Consider the following 24,383-nt stretch of genomic DNA (forward strand, 5'->3'; position numbering starts at 1 on the left):
TGTGCCTGGAAGCAAGGGCCCGGGAACTGGGGGTGCAGCGAGTGCACCCACACCCCCTAGAATTTTCAGGGGGTGCAAGATCAAAATTTGCACCCCCTACATAATCTTACCAGTTGCAGAAAAAAGTGTCTAAAATCTATCGGTATAAAATGCTTAAGTTCGATCTCGTTTCAAAACAAAGAAAAAAATAAATATAAAAATAAATAAAAGTGATGAAGCTAGCATATATTTCCCTAGGGAGTTTAGGACCACTAACTTCTGAAGGCAAGTAGCGTCAAAATACGAAAAAAATAAGTGACAATAACAACAGCATTCCTTGAATTATTGAAGACAGCTTCTGTCTGTCAATACTTCTCTCCATCTTTTAGTACCACTCCCAAGTTCTTTGTAATTGGTGTTGCTAAAGACTTGTAGGAACGCCGTGCGCATGCGTGGAATTAAACAAGCAAGCGTTTCCCGCTCAATTCATTCTCTTTCTCGCTGGCCAGCGATTGAGCATGGACGTGTGTTTAAGCTGTCTCTCTACATCTTTCGGACTTACACTCGACAGCTCGCTCACAACTACAGAACAACGTCCCAACAACTATGCTCATACACAATAGAAGCTGTAACAACAAGAACTAAAGATTTGTATGTTTACCACCTAAATAAAGTGTTGTTTAAGTTGATAGTCTGGAGTTCAGCGTTCCGAATATTCTTAATTTTATAGTAGGAAGTCAGGTATACAATCTAAAGATGTATAACCCACTTTCTACTAAAGTGGTGACCCGACGAAGAAAAAACGCAGCATGGACTCTGGACTACCAACTTATAACTGGTGTACTCGACTAAAGAACAAATACGGCTATGGAGACAGTACTACATATTACCAACATCTCCAACCATAGTCAACACGACTCAACAAGAGCGGTTTTTATTCTCGCTTCTGTTAGAGTGGATTTTTTCCACTCACGAAAAACAGACAGGAATTACGGCCTGCTTTTTATGTTCTTATATGTCGCATTCACACTCTCACATTACACACACATCTTTTATGCCACACAATAACTCTTGTTATTCATTTCGGACGGTCGTTTTTTCATCTTGGGTTAAGAAAATTTTTCTTCGAGGTTTTCGCTAATGGCCGTACAGAGATTTGTCTGTCGATCGTTCTGTAAAAGCGTACCTTTTCAAACACTCATCACCAAACAGCCTTTTCGCCACCAGCGTCGTGCGCCAACCAAGATTACCACCGTGACGACAACAATTACTACTATCAATTACAAGCTTTCCCCCCGACGTCGCCAAGTTTCAACTGAATCATTACCACTGTCAACATCATTACCACCACACATACAGAACACAGCTATAGCAGTTCCTGCGCCGACGTCTTCATTAATGTACTCTATCTCGGTGTTTTGGGACTTTTCGCAGTCTATACTACAGACACTTTCACTTGTTCTGTGTTTTTTTCTCACACACACACTTGTGCACTCATACATTTTCTTTCCTTTCAGGGAAAACAAACACTCAGACTTTTACATCGCGTAATTCCAGTTTCCTGCACAGTTGTCATCACGGTTGTTTTGTCATTGTCATTTCATTTATACATTGCATGTTCTGTGTTTTTTCTCACACACACACTTGTGCACTCATACATTTTCTTTCCTTTCAGGGAAAACAAACACTCAGACTTTTACATCGCGTGATTCCAGTTTCCTGGACAGTTGTCATCACGGTTGTTTTGTCATTGTCATTTCATTTATACGTTGCATGCATGTATTTCACAAGTGTACATTTCATTTCTTTGAATTTTCTTTGTGTGTGTTTGTACCACATCTTGTGGGTGGTTTTTCAGTGGCCATCCTGCCTCAGGCGTTCTAAAAGATTTCATTTATCGTGCGTTTCCGCACTGGCGAGGGAGCTCTGTAGTAACGCCGTGCGCATGCGTGGAATTAAACAAGCAAGCGTTTCCCGCTCAATTCATTCTCTTTCTCGCTGGCCAGCGATTGAGCATGGACGTGTGTTTAAGCTGTCTCTCTACATCTTTCGGACTTACACTCGACAGCTCGCTCACAACTACAGAACAACGTCCCAACAACAATGCTCATACACAATAGAAGCTGTAACAACAAGAACTAAAGATTTGTATGTTTACCACCTAAATAAAGTGTTGTTTAAGTTGATGGTCTGGAGTTCAGCGTTCTATTATATTCTTTAATTTTATAGTAGGAAGTCAGGTATACAATCTAAAGATGTATAACCCACTTTCTACTAAAGACTTAAAACATGGATGAATGGATTCGACCGTTTGACCCCAGTCTAAAAATAAAACCCCTTCAAAATTCTTTCAATACAAAACGACCATTCAATATTCCATACCATTATTTGCTTGACCACTGCCTCGGTAAGTGCCTTTTTTTTTCAACTCCAGTCAGAATGCCTTATATATTGACGCTTTTCATTTTTTTTTTATCTTGCCTTAATTCTGTCATATTATTAATCAAAAGTCTTCCTGCCTATATATAAAATAGTATCTGCGTCATATCTGTTTCCGATACTGTCCTGCTTTTTCGTTTTATATAGAAAACGTTGATTTAATTAGTTTGATAAGTGCCTCTGCACGAAACTCTCGAACCTTCAGTCACTATGTAACTTTCTCCGATGAATAAATCTATACTTATTGAGACTGACTCAACATAAGTTCTATTTTTCATGTTTGAACCACTACGCCTCTGATGAGAACCCAATAATGTTCGGAAATTGATTAAAGTTGTTCATCTTTTTTTTCAATCTACGGAGAAATGGCTAAATTTGCCCTCTTTATAAATATACGATATATGTATAGATATAAATAGACCTCGATAATCGGCTCGGAATTCTCCCCAATGACTTTACAAATGTCACTTGGGCCCCAATTCGCCGTGAAACCATTTGGTAGCTGGTATCGTTACGAGGTCTATATATATTTACCCACTTCTCTACCTGTAGAGTAAGCTCTCCTCCGGTTATATGGTTTTATCGTATATTATCACATATGTATATGTATATATATATATATATATATATATATATATATATATATATATATATATATATATATATATATATATATATATCTTATAGTAAAAATAGATACATAAGGGTGGAAAACCACAAGAATAATACCATATGTCCAACACAAGATATATGTGTGTTCAATTTCTTCAAGAATCAACAAATAAATGTATAGTATTCAGTCTCTAAAGTGTCTAAAAGGTACGGTAAAAAGACAGGCAAATACAACACTAAAAACTTTAGAAAAATCATGAATGTTCAAAATATTTATTAAAAAAATATTTATAAACATGCATGATTTCCAAGTTGTATAAAAATGTGACAATTAAAGTTAAAACATTACGATATATAAACGTACATTATGATATAACATATAATGGGTAAATATATACGGTGATGAAGTTATAAATTTACATGTATTAAAAAAACGTATAATATAAAAGTTAAGTTAACTTTTAACTTAACTTTTATATTTTTAGGTGCCATCACATGGTCAGTCATGACCGAAGGAGGTCTCAGCGGTTCTCATTATTATTATTACACACACACACACACACATATTCATTCATTCCTTGGTACTACGGACTAAAAGTGGGGAACATCGGTCGGATGATGCCGATTGTTTGCTGGAACCGCAACTAAGGTTAAGTTAGGTTGCGTAACGTTAGGTTACATTACGAAAGACAGAGGAATAAAATACAGTGCTGAACAACACCAACACACACACATATATAAATAGAATGCGGTGAATAAATTGTCGTCTAAATTACATAAAAATGAAAACACTTGACATCTCATTTTAACTGCTGCGTCAACCACAGCCTCCAGACGACTTCTCTCTCTCTCTCTCTCTCTTTCTCTCTCTCACTCTCTCTCTCTCTCTCTCTTTCTCACATAATCTTTATTATTTTACAGTCACTTATACAACCATCTAGGTCGTTTCTTCATAACTTTCAGAAAAATGGATATTTTTTAATGAAAGTTTCTGCAATGACGCTTCTGATGGTGTAGATTCCGATTATAACGGAATTTGTTGGGAAATTTTCTCCGATGGGTGGAGAGAAAAGTTTTGGAAAATTCAGACATGTCGACTTTGTTTCCCCATAACTTACAGAAAAAAAAAGATATTTTTTAATGAAATTTTCAACAAATACCTTTCAGACTGTGTAGATAACAGTTAGAAATTTAGGTAATCTTTCGTTATCGGTTTTGAGTGTCGATATGAAAAAATGAAGTTATTTACACTCTTTTTCAGTCTAACCTTATTATCTATGTTATGAGGGAAGGTCGTATCAGTGAATAACGTCATGTACCAATTTCGAAGGATTTCCGGAATTTAATGAAAAAAATAATTGTTGGACGCTCCTGTATATAAACGAAATTTAGAGGAAAAAACGCCCCTAAAACAGCTGACATAGAAAACGAGTATATTAATCACTTGGGCAAGTGTTTTCTACTATAGCCTCGGCCTGACCAAAGCCTTGTGAGTGGATTTGGTAGACGGAAACTGAAAGAAGCCTGTCGTATATATATATATATATATATATATATATATATATATATATATATATATATATATATATATATATTGTTGTACTTGGGGATGGTCATATTACCAGTTTAGCCAATAAAAACACACACACTGTATATTTGGTGTTAATTTGCTTCAGCTTTATATTACATTAATCTTAATCTTATTTCGGCCAGAGTTCTTTCGTCACACTTCTGTGACCTCATCAGTGGTCCTTTGTTTCCTTCCTTCTTATGTGTGTCTCACCTTGCTAAATATCAGCCATTTTGTATTTTGTATTCCTATTGTATGTGTCTATGCATGCTTGTCTTTCAATGTTTCTTTGTCTTTTGTAAGTGCATGTGTGTATGGGGAGTGTCTGTATCACCTATATACTCTGTTAATACGTGTTCGTTTGTATTTGTTTTTATTTATTTATTTGTTCATGTGTGTGTGTGTGTTTTTTGGGGGTTTTTTTGTGTTTAATTAAATTTTGTTAACGTATGTAGTATTTAATTCCATTTGTTTATCTATGTATTGTATTATACTTTGTTCATATTATTATTGGTTTATGGGTAACATGTTGTCACATGCTGTGGTTTGTGGTTTGTTAGTGGTGTGTGTTAGTGTTCCATTCTAGTTTCCTATTCAGGCTACGTTTCTCTTCTATTATGTGTGTAGCTTCAGTAATTTGTCTAAGTGCTGCATCACTGCTATGTGTAGATAAGATTTTAATTTCTATGTTGTTGATTGAGCCTCTATGTTCTTGCTCAGCGTGCTGGTACAGAACTGATGAGTTCTTCCCTTCCTTAAGTTCCCTCCAATATTCGTTTGCCCGCTCCCCTATGCTCCTTGCTGTTTCGCCTACATATGTCATTGTCTTATTTCTGCATCGTCCCTCTGTACATCTTATACTATAGACCACATTTCTGGTTTTGCAGTTCGTTTGTGGGCTAAATCTACATACGATACAGTTCCTATCAGTGCAGGGGGTTCTACTGAAAGGGTATGTTCTACTGATAAGGGATTTAATAGGGTTGCCTGGCCTTTCAACAACCTTAATTCTTAGCTTAAGTTTGTTTAGGGCCCTTCTAAAGCGGTACGCCAGTTCGCCTCTAGGGGTGGTGTCGACGAACATGACGCTCTGGTACTTGTGGCTATCGTACCATGAGCTTGCCTTCCCTATTTTCTTCTTAGTCCTTTCTATGGTGTTCCATGATTTGCTCCTATAGAGTGGGCAAATCCCATTCCTATCGTTGCGTTTGATTGTTTCAAACTTCTTCATAGCTCCTTTGTATACCCTGATTAATGTAATATAAAGCTGAAGCAAATTAACACCAAATATACAGTGAGTGTGTTTTTATTGGCTAAACTGGCAATATGATCATCCCCAAGTACAACAACATCTGTTTCAACACACGATTTCACATCAAAAATCTTGCAAAACAACGTATATATATATATATATACGTATGTGTGTGTGCATATGTTTGTGTGTCTGTGTTTGTCCACCCACCAACATCGCTTGACAACCGATGCTGGTTTGGCAAAAAGACCAATAGAATAAGTACTAGGCTTACAAAGAATAAGTCCTGGGGTTGATTAGCTCGATTAAAGGCGGTACTCCAGCATGGCCACAGTCAAATGACTGAAACAAGTAAAAGAGTATGTGTGTGTGTGTGTGTGTATAAAAATTAACAGAATGAGATAAAAATCCAAGGCTGTGAAAGACTTCAGAACATTTATAAATAGGCCTTACAGCTGTTTCCAGGATATTTTTTATATCCCTTCACCAGAGATGGTGTGAGAAAATGGTTAAGCAATAGTTATTCTAGAGAAGATATGAAATAAATAGTGAAGTGGAGGAATGAAAATAGATGTGAGATATGCAGGGATATTGTATCTTCAAAATCTTATATGTATACCATTCTGCGTAAATAATGGAACTGAAGATACAATATCCTTGCATATCTCACGTCTGTTTTCATTCCTCCACTTCACTCTCTATTTCGTATCTTCTCTAGAATAACTATTGCTTAACCATTTTCTCACACCATCTCCGATGAAAGGATATATAAAATATCCCGGAAACAGCTGTAAGACCTTCTATTTATAAATGTTCTGAAATCCTTCGCAGCCTTGGATTTTTATCTCATTCTGTTAATTTCTTTTTTATATATACACATGCTGATGTGACCTACGTTGGACTCCTCATTTGCATAATCACCAAATCTGGAGCTTAACTATAGTCTGTCCATAGCACTTACTCAGCATTACCTGACACCTTTGGATCTTCTTGACACCATTACCTCTCATAACCTCAATATATATATGTATGTATGTATGAATATATATCAGGTCATCCCATAAGTTCTGTCCAAATTTTGAATAAAGGAAGCAAGTGATCAAATGTTATATTTAATTGAGATTTAATCATCAATGTATTTTCCCTGATTATCTATGACTTCCTTCCATCTTTTTTCAAGCTTTTTAATCCCATCAATGTAAAAGTCTTTTGGTTTCAAAGCGAAGAACTCTGAAATGCCAGTTTCGACCTCCTCCTCGCTTGCGAAAGTTATGTCCCCCAAATGATTCTGTAAACTACGAAACAAATAATAGTCTGAAGGAGAATAAGGTGGATGAGGAATTTCTTCCCAACCAAGCTCTTTGATCTTCTGTGATGTGATCTTTGCAGTGTGGGGTCACGCATTGTCCTGATGAAACATCACTCCTTTTTGATTCACTAAAGCGGGTCTTTTTTTCTTCAAAGCTTGTTTCAAATGCTCTAATTGCTGACAGTAGACTTGAGCATTAATTGTGGAAGGGAATATCTGGTGCATTGGTGTGTGCTTTGGTCAAACTCTTATTGCTAGGCCCGAGGGTATTAGTGGAATATTGTTGGCAGCAGATCAAAGGTCAAGGCAGAGGACCTCTGGTTGCAGTCACAGTGGGACATGCAAGTACAACAGGATGTCTTTCCTTTCATGCAGGCAAACATTAAACACCTAACTCCTGTTATTCAGGTAGACATCCGAGTGTTGAATACCTTTTAAAATTGCTCTTTTCCCAGCCAGGCATAATCTGCCCTTCCTGCTGCTATTGAAGTATAATTTGCATTTTCTAGGATCTTCCACTTTACGCTGTACTCGGTGACACTTTCTTACAAAGACCAGACATGCTTGGCTATGATTGTGGCATTACATCCCTCTAAGATGTTGAAGGAAGAATTGTGATCATTAAAGTAGGTTTTGAAGGGGCCTTCCATTGCTGCCACATACTTCTGCACACTTGGTTGTCCATTGGGTCCTGTTGCTGTTACTTCTTCTGCCTTGTAAACTGTCTCTGTATGCAGTGGTCATTCAGTGGACAAGTTGCATTACTCCTCCATGAGCATCCTCCCTTTCACATCAGCTAACTTTGATGAGCATAAAGTTATATAATCAGATTGTTACCTAACACTCCATTGTATTCTTTACACAAAACCAATCGGTAAGATCAGCTGTCATGGATATTTAATACTATACTTTTGGGATAAATATACCCACTCTACTGACAAATATACGAGTGCATCTTTTCCCTGACTTATGGTCTCTTATACAACTCACACACACACACACACACACACACACACATATAGGCTCATTTGTAGAAATACATAAATCCGGAGGAGAAGCACACTCTAAGATATAAAGCAGTTAATATTATAGTGGGGTAGGTTGGTTTATGGGGTTACCCTGGGTTTCTCACCCATAAGGGGTTTAGTCTTATGGTGTATCTTCAGACCCCAAACACTGCTGGCCTAAGAACTTTTTAGAATATGGAGTGGAGAAAAGCCTCGTTTTAAAGAGTAAAACCCTAGGAAGTTGTCTCTCTTTGCCATTGTCCATCGATCTTCGGCCGTGCTGCCATCTTGCAGTCACCAAAGTACCACGAAGGTAAATGATTCTCTCCCTTTCGCCTTGGCTATTAGTTTCCAGCTGTGGTGCCGCCATGTGGATTCCAAAAAGCCAGCAGCAATTTTCTAAAATGCAGGCATGGTCCGAAAAACAAGGCTTTTGCCCCTCCATATTTCAAAGAGGTCTCAGGCCAGCAGCGTTTGGGGTCTGAAGATACGCTGTAAGGATAAACCTATTATGAGCAAGAAACCCAGGGTAACTCCATAAACCGACCTACCCCACTATAATAAATATATATATCGTTTAATGTCCGCTTTCCATGCTGGCATTCATATATCTTTTTTCTTTTACTTATTTCAGTCAAGAAACTGTGGTTATGCTGGGGCATTGCCTTCAAGTATTTGTATTTGAATAAATCGATCCCAATAACTGAATTTTTAAGCCTGATGCTTACTCTATTGGTTTTTTTTTTGCCAAACTGCTAAGTTACGGAGACATAAACTCACCAATACCTGTTGTCAAGCGTTGGTAGGGAAAAACATAGACACAAGCACACACATGTCTGTATATATCTGTGTATATCCATTCTATGTGTATATATAGGCATAGGCATGGCTGTGTGAAAAAGCACAGACAAGAACCTTGCATATCAAACTGCATGGTTCTGGGTTCAATCCCAGTGCGAGGCACTTTGAGCAAGTGTGTTTTACTATATTGCGAGGGAACTTGGTAGAGAAATTGTGTGGAAGCCCTTGTATGTATGTCTATGTATATGGGTGTATTTGTATTTGTCCTCAACATGGCAGTCAGTGTTATAGCCTGTTTATGTCTTTGCAACTTAGAGGCCTGACAAAAGAATTTGATAGAATAGGTAGCTAAGTTGAAAGTAAGTCCTGGGGTTAATTTATTTGACTGACTTTATGAAACTGTAAAAGTGGTATGAGGCCCTCCACACCAAACATCTCTGTTCTTTGTGCACTGCAGATGGAAGAGTATTCTCTACAAACAAGGTGTTCACACGATGTCAGATTCGCCTGACTGGCTCCTGTACCAGTGGCATGTAAAAAACACCTACTACACTCTTGGGGTGGTTGGCATTAAGAAGGGCATCCAGTTGTAGAAACATTGCCAGATCAGATTGGAGCCTGGTGCAGCTTCCTGGCTTTCCCAACCTCAGTCAAACCGTCCAACCCATGCCACCATGGAAAACGGACGTTAAACGATATGATGATGATGATGATGATGTAACTTAGTGATTCAGTAAAAGGGATGGATATAAGAAGTACCAAGCTTAAAAAAAAGACTAACAATGGACTGATTCATTCAACTAAAATTCTTGAAGGCAGTGCCCCAACATGGCCACGGTCTAATAACTGAAACACATAAAAGATGACACGATAAATGTCATTCATTTGTATTTGAGTTGAGTCAAGACCTTTTCAGATATTAATGTGTTGACATAATATAGCATACAACAATAGTATGATTCAGAATATTTATATTCCTGCATAAGATATGACTAATATTATTTAATTACTGTAGAGAATATGAGACAACAAAAGTTATGTTTGGATATGTGTAAACTTCCCCATTACCAGGCTAACATGTGGAAGCATGTCCTGTGATGAGGTTCCAGCTGGGGAGTTTGGGGATTATGGAGAACAGTATTGTCAGAACAATATCTGACAATACAATTCTACATTTCAAATGACACCGTTTGGTGCATCTAATGAGATAGTTGAACATTCAAAGTTCAACGGTCAAGGCCAACGTTCAAACTTCAAGGGCAAGTCTATCACCTCCCTGCTTCCCTGTTACCCACAAATGAATGACCACACTTCTTCCAAATTTACTTTGTGAGTGATGTAGGACAACTAACCCAAAGTAGGTGTCAAACTTCAGACGATGGGTTATGTTAGATACAGCGCTAACTGCCGCAAAAGAGGGTCTATTCACTGACAGCTTTGCGATGTGTTCAAAAATCACATACCCCATACCCCCAATTTCCATGACTGATTAGGGCCTGGAGTACTCCAAACAGAGGCATGGCTTGTCGCTTACTTGATTTAGCCCATCATTTACTCCACAAATGTTTTATTGTCAATGCTGCACTTTCCCGTATCACCTGCTTCAACACAACTGTAATATGTATACAAACAATGCCATTTTAATCCCAAGCAATGCCAGGTATCTCTGCTAAAGCACCCACTACATTCTCGGAGTGGTTGGCGTTAGGAAGGGCATCCAGCTGTAGAAACTCTGCCAGATCAGATTGGAACCTGGTGCAGCCATCTGGTTCACCAGTTCTCAGTCAAATCGTCCAACCCATGCTAGCATGGAAAGCGGACGTTAAATGATGGTGATGATGATGATGATATATATATAAATTTAGATTCAAGGTGAATATTTGTACTTAAGTTTAGACACCAGAATTAAGTATGGTATTATCCATACAATTTCAAAATAAGGTGATTAAAACCAAAATAAGCAATAAGGATATCCAAAGTTAATGCAGTACGATCGTTTCATGCGACTCCATTTAATTAAGCAATGTGAACATTACATCAAATGTAAAATGCAGAGCAATCCTCAGCTGCACAAAGATATAGAAATTTATTGAAATTACATTTCTACAGGACATGTTTTTGTAACTACATTCAAACTCTCCAAGTAGAAAGGAAGAATACAAAATACCATTTTGACTTAGCCAGACCATACAGGCTAGTGAATAATTCTATATATATATATAGAGGTGGTGAGGCAAAACCTTCGAACATTGGGCCTCACCGAGGCGATGACTTCTGACTGAGACCTTTGGAAATATGTTGTGCGTGAGAAGACCCAGCAAGCCAAGTGAGACCTAAATCCAAGGCCTCTGCCAGGGGTGTAGCCAGCCCACTTAAGCATACCTTTCCTTCATTGGACACTAAACTCCGCTTGCGAAGACCTGTTGAGGCAAGTGAAATCGAAATCGAACTAAATTCGACAACTTACACTCTTGGAGTGGTTGGCGTTAGGAAGGGCATCCAGCTGTAGAAACTCTGCCATATCACATTGGAGCCTGGTGTAGCCATCTGGTTTCACCAGTCCTCAGTCAAATAGTCCAACCCATGCTAGCATGGAAAGTGGATGTTAAACAATGATGATGATGATGATGATATATATATATGAAGAGAGAGAGAGAGAGAGAGGTGGGGTTTCCTGCAGGGAATTTAGTTGATTAGTAGCAAGAACAAAATGGAAAAAAAATTAAAAAGACGTATATACCAAGGCACCTGTTTCTGCTTCTTTGTCAAACTCTAATCTTTCATCATCTGACACAAGATCACCTCTTTCAATGCCCCCATCCCTCTCAAAAAATCCTTGTCTTGCAAGCTACTTGGTAACCCTTCCAGTGCTGGTGCCAAGTAAAAAGCATCCAGTCCTCACTGTGAAGTGGATAGCATTTGGAAGAGCAACAAGCTGTAAAAAACCATGCTAAAACTGACCTCACTTATGCTGATACCATGTAAAAAGTACTCAATCCACTCTTCAGGGTGGTTCATATTAGGAAGGGCATCCAGCTGTAAAAAACATGCCAAAACAGATGCAGTAACTTGGTGTAGTCTTCTAGCTGGCCACCTCCTGTCAAACCATCCAACTCATGCTAGCATAGAAGGCAGATGATGATGATGATGATAATGATGACAAAGTGATATAGGTTTTCACTTGAAATGCTTTCACTGGCAAAAACCCAACTTTCTATTTATCTCTAACAGGATGTTATTTTCATGACACCACACCAAAACATATTTATATACATATGTACACATATACGCATACAAATATAAATACATATACACACACATATTTATATATTTGATCCTTTATATTGAACACTCAATATTTCATCTACATTCAATACTTTCTTTCATGGTGCCATCCATTTTTATTTTATTTTATTTTATATTATATATTGTATATTATATTATATATTGTATATTCCATATTCTATACCCCACATTGGTTCTGCAGGAATATAAATAAAACATAAAAAACAGACAGTGTTGGAACTCTTTTAAACTAAATAATATATATATATATATATATATATATATATATATATATATATATATATATATATATATATATATAAATACACACACACATATATACAAACACACACATATATATACATACAGTATATATATATGTGCATATATATATATATATATATATATATATATATATATCATCATCATCATCATCATCGTTTAACATCCGCTTTCCATGTTAGCATGGGTTGGACGATTTGACTGAGGACTGGTGAACCAGATGGCTACACCAGGCTCCAATCTGATTTGGCAGAGTTTCTACAGCTGAATGCCCTTCCTAACGCCAACCACTCCGAGAGTGTAGTGGGTGCTTTTACGTGCCACCGGCACGAAAGCCAGTCAGAAAGTACTGGCAATGGCCATGCTTGAAATGGTGTATTTTGTACACATATTTATATATGTATATATGTTTGTATATATACAAATATAAACACATTATATATATATATGTGTTAACCTAGCAAAAACCAGAGTCTTAGTAAGTAGGTAGGCAGACAAATCAGAAATCCCTTCAGGTAGATGGCCCTGCTCAATCTATAGAAAAGGCATAGATAGAAACTCCATAAGATGCACCTGGTGTAAGCTTTGGACATATAAAAGGTGCAGCAATATCAGAAGAAGGTTAACAGGGAAAATAGCTTTTGTATGTGGAAGATGCACAGGTACAACAAGCACCAAAAATGTACAGAAAATAGACTCCATCAACTGCCAGGAGGGTAAACTAGAGGTAGTAGATAGTTTCCATTATCTAGGTGACCAAGTTAGTAATGGAGGTAGATGCCCTGAGAGTGTAGCTGTGAGAATACGATTAGGCTGGGCAAAATCTAAAGAGCTCCTACCTCTGCTGGCAACAAAGGGTCTCTCTCTGAGTAAAAGGCAGATTGTATGAAGCTTGTGCGCATACAGCTATGCTTCATGGCAGTGAATCATGGGCTGTGACAGCTGAGGACGCGTGTAGGCTTGAAAGAAATGAAGCCAGTATGCTTCGCTGGATGTGCAATGCCAGTGTGCATACTCAAGAGAGTGTAAGCATCTTGAGAGAAAAGTTTGGCATAAGAGACATCAGATATGGTGTGCAAGAGAGACAACTGTGCTGGTATGGTCATGTGGTGCATATGGATGAGGATAACTGTGTAAAGAAGTGCCAATCTCTAACTGTAGAGGGAACCTGTAGTAAGAGGTAGACTCAGGAAGACATGTAACGAAGCATAATCTTCAAACTTTGACGATATACTGTGCTTGAGATGACCTGTCAAGCCAAGTGAAATTGCAGTCGTGGCTGATGCTTCTGCCCTCTGCCTGACACCTGTGCTGGTGGCATGTAAAATGCACCTTTTGAGCATTGGGCCTCACAGAGGCAAAGTGACTGAACTTTTGAGCATTGGGTCTCACGGACACTAAGTCGCTGAACTTCTTCCGAGTGCTGGGCCTCACAGAGGCAACGACTGAGACCTTTCAAGAACCTTTTGAGCACTGGGCCCCATGGAGGTCAAGTAGCTGAGCTCGTTCCGAGTGTTGGGTCTCACGGAGGCAATGAATGGAACCTTTGCCATTAAGTCATGCTTGAAAAGAAGACCCATCAAGGTAAGCAAAATCGCAGTTGTGGCAGATACCGGTGTTACGCAAAAGGCACCCGTGCTGGTGGCACGTAAAAGCGCCTGTTACACTCTCGGAGTGGTTGATGTTAGGAGGGCATCCAGCTGTAGAAATTATTCTGATGCTAGAGTCTGGTACAGCCTTCCAGTTTGCCAGCTTTCGTCAAACCATCCAACCCATGCCAGCATGTAAAACAGACATTAAGTGATGATGATGACGATGTGTATATATATATGTATAACAAGCACAGGAGTGGCTGTGTGATAAGTAGCTTGCTTACCAACCACATGGTTCCGAGTTCAGTCCCACTGCGTGGCAAGTGTCTTCTACTATAGCCTCAGGCCAACCAAAGCCTTGTGAGTGGATTTGGTAGACAGAAACTGAAAGAAGCCCATCATATATATGTATATACATATTTATGTATGTATATGTTTGGGCGTCTGTGTTTGTCCCCCCAACATTGCTTGGCAACCGATGCTGGTGTGTTTGCATCCCCATAACTTAGCAGTTTGGCAAAAGAGACCGACAGAATAAATACTAGGCTTACAAAGAATAAGTCCTGGAGTCGATTTGATCGACTAAAAGGTGGTGCTCCAGCATGGCCAAAGTCAAATGACTGAAACAAGTAACAGAATAACAGAATATACATATATTAACACATACATTTGTTTACATATCTTTTATGCTTCATCTTTTATTAGACAGAGGCCATGCTGGGGCACCACCTTGAAGAAGTTTTTAGTTGAATGAATTGACCCCAGTAGTTATTTATTTATTTATTTATTTATTTTTTGTTTCAAAGCCTGGTATTTATTCTTTCGGTCCCTTTTGCTGAACTGCTGATGTAAACTGGTGTTGGATGTAAATGTACCAACACCAGTTATCAAGTGGTGGTAGTGGGTAAACAAAGATACACAAATATACACACATATATATATCATTATCATTAAATGATGATGATGATGATTATATATACATATATCATCACCATCATCATCATTGTTAAATGCTGATGATGATGATATAAATATATATAGATGTGTGTGTGCTTATGTTTATATATATCTATATGTAAATATGTGAGTGTGTGTGTGTGAACATACCTGTGTCCATAGATTTGTGAATAAATATATATCAAACAATGATGATGATGATGATGATGATGATGATATGTATATATATATATGTATATATATATATATCATCACAAATTATTGAAACGTATATGTTCACACACACACACACACACATTAGATATTGGTATATGTAAACATACGCACATGCACACATACATACAAACTACACACACACACGCACACATTAGATATTGGTATATGTAAACATAAGCACATGCACACAAACATATATACGTAAAGCTGCACACACATACACATACACACACAAACACATACACACACACACACACACACACACACATGTGCATTCCTCCATTCACACACACCTATAAATACCATTTAACTTCTGGGTTTTCCCAGCTGTCACTAAGTATGTAAACAAGTGGAAGTCGTCATGGAAAAACCCAGGGTAAAACCCAGCGTAAAACCCAGATTATGTAAATATTTCTTTTATCTTCCCCTTGTTTAATGCATGCTGGATCACTGCTTTGAAAGGCTTCATTCAGAATTGGCGCAATTGGGCGTGTAAAAAATATGGTTAATGTTTACAATTATAAAATTTCTACAGTAATTGTATATCTATTTGCGACGTAGGTTATATTTCTACTACGACTTAAAATGGTCAGAAATCACCTGAGAACTGTCATTTGAATGGAAATTTTATTATAACTATAAAACACGTATTGCTAGGTTTGTACCACCCCCTTGAGACCCAACTACACTCTAGCTGAAAAATATAGAATACCGCATAAGTAATATAAATGTCCTAAATCCAGTGACGGTGTTAATGAAGATGTTACGCGTTAATTTAATATGTTAAACTTATCTTTATTAATATGTATCGAGTTAGATATATGAGTTAGAACTTGTTACCCGCCCACAAACCTTTTCCTTTGGAAATTTTTGCCTGCCGCACTGAAAAGTCACCCCCCCCCCACCTAATTTAATCGAATAAATTGATCCCAGGACTTAGTATATTTTTTTCTTTTCACTCTAGTACTTATGCTATTGATCTCTTATGCTGAACAACTAAGTTACACATCAATACCAGTTGTCAAGCGGTGGTGCAGAACAAACAAAGACACATGCACATAGATATATACATATATGTCCCTGTAACTCAGCGGTTCAGAAAAAAGACATCAATAGAATAAGCATGAGGCTTACATAGAATAAATCCTGGGGTCGATTTATTCAACTAAAGGCGGTGCTCCAGCATGGTTGCAGTCACATGACTAAAAGAAGTAAAACAATAAAAAAACTATACCATTTTAATCTTGAGCAACGCCAGGTATCTCTGCTTGTGTGTACGTGTATATATATATATATATATATATATATATATATATATATATATATACACGTAACCTCGTGTTTAGTTTTTAAAAAAATAATTAAAAAATCTGTAAGCAAAACTGAATAGATCCTATACATGCATATATATATATATACATACATATACATGTGAATAAATATGTGTGTGTGTGTGTGATCGTTACCAGCATCGCCTAACTGGCACTTGTGCAGGTGGCACGTAAAAAACACCATTTTGAGCGTGGTCGTTGCTAGTACCGCGTGACTGGCCCTCGTGCTGGTGGCACGTAAAAGCACCCACTACACTCTCGGAGTGGTTGGCGTTAGGAAGGGCATCCAGCTGTAGAAGCTGCCAGATCAGAATGGAGCCTGGTGCAGCCATCCGGTTCACCAGTCCTCAGTCAAATCGTCCAACCCATGCTAGTATGGAAAGTGGACGTTAAATGATGATGATGATGATGATGATATAATGGTTTCTCACAACTAGTGTAAAGTATATAATTTGATTCATTTCTCTATTTTTATATTTTATTTTGTTTTAGTCTTGATTCTTTGTGAGTCACCTTATTTCTTATACGAGAAGCATTCTACATTATAACCCAGCTCCTCGTGTAGACGAGTTGTGAAGAATTACAACAACCAAAATGTATTCTAATGGGAATGAAAGAAACAGACTAAAAAGTGAGGTACCTTTTTGACAAGGTGTATATATGTGTGTGTGTGTGTATAGTTGTGTGCTATGAGTTTGTGTGTGTTTGCTTTCTGAAGCGGGAAAATTTTTAAAAAAACTCTTTACACAAAATGTAGAAACATATATTTTAAAAAAAACTCGCTGTTTTCATCTTTGCTTTGTTCGTTTATTTCTTGCTGCTCTCAGTGTTGATCTATTGTTGTTATCGATATCATTACCGTTGCTACAGTCGAACAATTTTTGTTGTTTATGTTATGTTGTTGTTGTTGTTGTGGTCGTCAAAGTAGTAAATCATGTTTTTACTTGCTTTTTTCTCGTGTCTGTTGTACTGATGTACCACACTCATATTTCTATTCGTTTATTCTTTTACTTGTTTCAGTCATTTGACTGTGGCCATGCTGGAGCAACGCCTTTAGTCGGGCAAATCAATCCCAGGACTTTTTTTTTTTGCAAGTGCTTATTCTATCAGTCTCTTTGCCGAACGGCTAAGTAATGCGGATGCAAACACACCAGCATTGGTTGTCAAGTGATGTTGTGGGGACAAACACACACGCGCACACATATATATATATACAACGGGCTTCTTTCAGTTTCCATCTACTAAACTCCACTCACAAGGCTTTGGTCCAAGGCTATAGTAGAAGACACATACCCAAGGTGTCCTCTACTGAACCCGGAGCTATGTGGTTCGTAAACAAGCTACTTACCACACAGCCACTCCTGCGCTTATATTTATCTTTCTTTTTTTTATCTTTTACTTCTGTCATTTATTGGACTGTGGCCATGCTGGGGCACTACCTTGAAATATTTAATTAAACAGATCAATTCCAGTATTATGGGTTAAAAAAAAAAAAATTTTTGTAAGTCTAGTACTTATTCTATCGATCTTTTCTGCTGAACTGCCAAGTTAGAGGATGTAAACAAACTAACACCAGATGTCAAATGATGGTAGTGTGGTGCATAAATACTAGCACAAAGATACACATGCACACACACACATGTGTACACATACACATGCACACACACATGCATGCATGTATACACACACACACACACACACACACACATCTATATATCTATTGGGCTTGCACACAGTTTCCATCTTCTAGGTTCACTCATCCACACCCAAGGCTTTAGTCAACACAGGCCTATTGTAGAAGATACTTTCACAAGGTGTCACACAGTGGGATTGAGCATGGAACCATGTGGTTGGGAAGCAAACTTCTTACCACATAGCTACAATAAAATACTATTCTAGGCTTGTGGATGGATTGGATGAATCGTTTGAGCATTGGGAAGTTTATTTCAGCTCTTTATGTTCTGAATTCTAAACCTGCGATGACACAGGTGCAAAGCTGTATTGGCTTTTACTATTCCTTGAACAACATCAATAGAATGAGTGAGAAAGACGGCGAGCTGGCAGAAACGTTAGCACGCCGGGCGAAATGCTTAGCGGTATTTCGTCTGCCACTGCGTTCTGAGTTCAAATTCCACCGAGGTCAACTTTGCCTTTCATCCTTTCAGGGTTGATAAATTAAGTACCAGTTACGCACTGGGGTCGATATAATCGACTTAATCCGTTTGTCTGTCCTTGTTTGTCCCCTCTGTGTGTAGCCCCTTGTGGGCAGTAAAGAAATAGGTATTTCATCTGTCTTTATGTTCCACTGAGGGTGACTGCCTTTCATCCTTTTGGGGCCGATAAATTAAGTACAAATTGCATACTGGGAGCGATCTAATCAGCTACCCCCCTCCCCCAGAATTTCGGGCTTTGTGCCTAGAATAGAAAAGAATATTTAGGCAGTGAGCTGGCAGAAACGTTAGCACACCAGGTGAAATACTTAGTGGTATTTCATCTGTCTTTACGTTCTGAGTTCAAATTCTGCCGAGGTTGACTTTGCCTTCATCCTTTTGGGGGGGTCGATAAATTAAGTACCAGTTGCATACTGGTGTCGATCTAATTGACTGGCCCCCTCCCCAAAAATTCTGGGTCTAGAGTAGAAAAGAATAGAATGAGTTAGAGACTAGCTGATCTTCCATACAAAAACAAAAACAAAAAAAACATGCCTTGGTCTCCATCCAGGAGGAACTGCCCAAGAGTAGATCAATAATTATAAAAAAACATACAGATGCCTAAATTATAAAAAAAAGTTTTGACCTTGTGACCTAATTTTATAATGACCTGATGTACATATGACTCTGTATTTTGGAATGGGATTATTATAAACAAAAACTGGAAAATTTAAAAGATAACCACAGTAATCTTTGTGTTGTAGTAAATACAAATACATTGTGGAAAACCAAATTAAGGGCAGTGTTTATCCAGAGATAATATCTCTTGTATTGTGTTAGATAAAACAAAGTATTATCTGTAGTAGATAAAAATTTCTGACAGTGGTGGGAATGCTAGTTATGCATTTCTGTATCACTGGGCTTCGTCAGTAGTATGTATTCACATCTTTTATCTTTTACTTGTTTAAGTCATAAGGCTGTGGTCATGCTGGGGCACTGCTTTGACAAATTTTTAGTAAAATGAATCAAACACACTACTTTTTAATTTTTTTTTTTTAAACCTGATACTTATTCTATCAGTTTCTTTCACCAAACTGCTAAGTTATGGAGATCAGCACTTCTTTATGCAGCTGTTCTTCTCCACACACATCACATGCCCATATCAACACTGTCATCTCTCTTGCACACCACATCTGATGCCTCTTATGCCCAATTTTTTCCCCCCAAGACGCTTACACTCTGTCATACATGCACATTGACATTGCACATCCAGCAAAGTATACCAGCTTCATTTCTTTCAAGCCTTTGCATATCCTCTGCAGTCACAGCCTATGTTTCATTGCTGTGTAGTATGGCTGTTCACACTGGCATCATACAATTTACCTATCACTCTGAGGGAGAGGCCCTTTGTTACCAACAAAAGCTTATTTTTATTCTAGCATCTATGTTCTCTGAACATTCACCTCCGCTGCTGACTTGGTCACCTAGTTAACAGAAGTTACCAACTACTTCTATGTATCTCCCATGGTATTTGATAGAGTCTATTTTCTGTACATTTCTGGTGTTTATTGTACTTGTACACATGCCATGCACAAAGACTATTTTCCCTGTTAACCTTCCTCTGATATTGTTGCACTTCGTATGTGTCCATAGCTTGCACTAGGTACATCTTATGGAGTTTCCACCTACACCTTTTCTACATATCAAGCAGGTCCATCTATCTGAAGGCATTTATGATTTGTCTGCTTTCCTGCTTACTAAGATTTTGGATTTTACTAAATTAACTCTAAAGCCCTTTGATTCTAGACCTTGCTTCCACACCTGAAATTTTCTCTCCATTTCTGGTAGTGATTCAGCTATAAGAATAAGGTCATCAGCATAGAGAAGCTCCCAGGGGCAGCCTGAATTTCTCTGTTATTGCTTGGAGGACTATGATGAACACAAGGGCCTGAGGACCAATCCTTGGTGAACTCCTTGTACACTGAATACATTGCTATACTCATTGCCAACTCTCAGCTTACTGACAGCATCCCTGTACATGCTTTTACAGCTCTCACTAACCACATATCTATCACTAGCTTCCACATGGACCACCACGTCAATGAAAGCCAGGTACAAAGGTTTATTTTTGGCTAGGTACTTCTCTTTCAGTTGCCTTACCAAACTGCATCCCATCTAGCCTAACTCTCTTCTTAATCAGATGGGCTATGATCCTCTCTGTAACTTTCATCACCTGATCCAACAATTTGATCCCTCTGTAATTATTTCTATCTTACCTTTGTAGCAGTTGACTATGGTGTTGCTACAGTAGTCATTGGGTATGACTCCCTCAGTCATTGGGTATGACTCCTGATAACTATATGGGTGACTTGACCATAACCCACACCGCCAGATATTTTAAGCATCTCAACGGTAATTCCTGATGGGTCAGGTGCTTTCCCCATCTTCGTGTCCTTCATGGCTTTATCTATCAAGCTACTATCTATTCAGATAGCTGGTCTTTCTGTTAGATCCACATTAGGCAGACTCTCCTTCTACCATGAGTTTTCTCTATATAGCAGCCTTTCCTAGTGTCACTTCCAAACCTTTTTCTTTGCAGAGTCACTAACTGCAAGTGATTCATCACCCTTGAAAATACATTTCTCTCCAATAACATCACAATTTTCCCTGACATACTGTCTTGCTAGCCAAAACAGTTCAAGCCAAAACACTTCTTTCTTTCTGTTTTACCCATGGTTAAGTATATCTATCTTCTAGCTTCCCGTCTTGCTACCTGGCATAGTTCCTTACTACTGCCACCCTTCCCCTCCTTCCAGGCCTGCTTCTTTGATATAATGGCTCTGTCAACTACACTCTTCCACCACCATGTCACTTTAGGTCTAGTTGGAACTTTGCACCAGCTACAAATTTGGTCTGTGGCTTTCAACAAGTTGTCTTGTAGGGACTTCCAGTTACCCTCTATGTTGCACTTCTGTAACTCCTCCTCAAATTCTTCAGTTAGGATATCTCTAAATCTCTGACTATTCAGAGGATCCTTAAGCTTCCAGATCCTTCTTTTCCAAACTGGATTGCTTCTTGGAAGCCTTCTTGCCTGAAGAACAGGACCTGGGGCACTTCAAGTTCACTAGAATTAAAGTTTTAAAAAATTACCAAATTTACATCTCAAAACCCATCTATTTCAAATAATTGAATTTGATGAGTTAGCAGAAAAAGTTTAAATAAATGACTGAAAATGTCACTTTATAAATAAATTTTTCCAAAATTCAAATTCCGTTTTTCACACTTCCACTTGTGATGTTTGGCTTTTCCTTCATTGTGAAAAATACAATGAAGGAGGGAAGAATGGGGTGAGATTTTTTTTTCTTTTAATGTGAATTGCATATGTTTCAGAATGTAGAACAAGATACAATGACAGGAAATTGCGATAAAGAAAAAAACATTTTTGTGGTTGTTGCTGTTCCAAAGGTATGATGAGTGTGTGTGTGAGAGAGAGAGAGTGGGGGAAAATACCAACATTTAAAAGACATGCATTTTAAAAATGACTTCCCTTCATTGTTTCACAATGCATGAAAAAACAAAGCAGGGGCAAACCCCAACAAAAATGGGGAAATTCAAACAACTATTTCCAAAAGTCTGCTTTTGCAGCTTCTCTTGGACACATGACCACTACACCGCATCACACTTTGAGGGCTATGCGTTTGCAATCTAAGAACAGGAGATTTCCACAAAGTACCTGGTGAACAAGAGAGACAGTGACACTTTTATAATCCCAAGGTGCAACCGCATGTGTAGGCTATGCCATATTTCTGTAGAAGACATCATGCATGTGATTCGCAGCTGTCTTACACTGTTGTCATGGTACTACCTCCCTATGTTCACAAGAACTATGGAAGGTCAGATTGATATACCAAATTGGCTTGCTACAGTAAGGGTTAATCTTGTTGCCAAAAATGAAATAACTGAGAGGCAGGAAATTACAAGCCCAATGCTTGCCTAAACATTATGTACAAACTGTACACAAGTTGCCTCAATCAATTCCTCTAGGACCATTAAGTCAAACAACATTGTGACTGATGAACAGGCTGTTGGAAAGAAGTGAGTGTGGGGATGTGCCAAACAACTTTTAATAAACAAAGCTGTACTGTCTAAAGTAAGAAAACCGTGTAGAAATCTTGTGATAGTTTGGCTTGACTATAAGAAGGCATGCAACTCTATCCTTTATTCATGGCTGTTGAAGTGCCTACATCTGGTAAAAGTACCTACTACATTAATTGCTGCTGTAGAGAGACTTACAAAGACATGAACAACAATTCTCACCCTTCCAACTGAGAACAGAATAATTGTTTCTGATAGAAGAGGCATTTCAAAGGAACATTCCAGTGAGATAGCCTTTCTGTACTTCTTTTCATTTTGACACTAAATCCATTATCGTTCCCACTGCAGAAAACAAATGGTTACATGCTAGGATCTTCAACTGCTAGAAGTATCAATGTAACTCATAATTTCTTTGTAGTTGACCTGAAGATTTATGCTAAAAGTGTTAACAATTCCAAAAAACAACTGGAATTAATAACAACATTTTCAGCTGATATAGGCATGGAATTTGGCCAAAAGAAACGTTCATATTTGGTTATGCAGTACCAGTGCTGATTCCAACATTTGGGATATTTGATTGGTCTGGAGAGGAAATCCACTCCATAGTTATCAAAACCCACAAAATCTTGACAACTGGGAACTTCCACAGAAACAGTAATGTTAACAGACCCTACCTAAGAAGAAATGCATGGGTATGTTGCCCAGAAGCTTGAAGAAGACAGTAGAATTGACATGAAGTGCAGCCTCTCTTGGACACAAGACCACTACATCACATCACACTTTGAGGGCTATGCATTTGCAATCTAAGAACAGGAGATTGCCACAAAGTACCTGGTGAACAAGAGAGACAGTGACACTCTTATAATCCCAAGGTGCAAATTCGATGACTGGCACCTGTGCCAGTGGAGCGCTAAGAGCACCGTCTGAGCATGATCATTGTCAGAGCAGCTGTCTGGCTTCCATGCCAGTGGCACGTAGATAGCACCATTTGAGCGTGATCGTTACCAGCGTTGTCTTACTGGCACTTGTGCCGGTGGCATGTGAAAAAACATTCGAGCGAGGTCGTTGCCAGTGCCGCTGGACTGGCTCCTGTGCAGGTGGCACGTAAAAAACACCATTTTGAGCATGGCCATTGTCAGTACCACCTAACTGGCCCTCGTGCCGGTGGCACGTAAAAGCACCCACTATACTCTCTGAGTGGTTGGCGTTAGGAAGGGCATCCAGCTGTAGAAACTCTGCAAGATCAGATTGGAGCCTGGTGCAGCTTTCTGGTTTGCCAGTCCTCAGTCAAATTGTCCAACCCATGCTAGCATGGAAGGCAGACGTTAAATGATGATGATGATGATGATGATCTGAAGAAAGAATTTTTATTCCGAAATATCATATCAGACTATGGATGATTAAATAACAACGGTTATTATAGTCCAATGTTTGTATTATAGTGCATTGTTGTGTCATTCAAAACATTTTGTTCTTTACAAACAATACACACTGCTTCAAGTGACC

At 38.4% G+C, this 24,383-nt stretch overlaps 1 protein-coding gene across 5 annotated transcripts in view; it reads left to right on the forward strand.

Moving 5' to 3' along the window:
• Positions 1 to 1,106: 1,106 nt before the first annotated feature.
• The window catches only part of LOC106880477 (uncharacterized), a 53,799-nt gene continuing 30,522 nt past the window's right edge, over positions 1,107 to 24,383 (forward strand). For 2 of the 5 annotated variants that reach the window (XM_089349486.1, XM_089349484.1), the window contains exon 1: positions 1,107 to 2,386. The gene's annotated coding sequence lies outside the window, so the exon portion shown is untranslated. Of the gene's footprint in view, positions 2,387 to 15,614; positions 15,706 to 16,855; positions 17,071 to 24,383 lie in introns of those variants that run through there. The other 3 variants (XM_014930420.3, XM_014930419.3, XM_052966179.2) reach the window with 3 other exon arrangements.

This window comes from Octopus bimaculoides, chromosome 3, assembly GCF_046866305.1.
Source record: "Octopus bimaculoides isolate indiv1 chromosome 3, ASM4686630v1, whole genome shotgun sequence".
Lineage (NCBI taxonomy): Eukaryota > Metazoa > Mollusca > Cephalopoda > Octopoda > Octopodidae > Octopus > Octopus bimaculoides.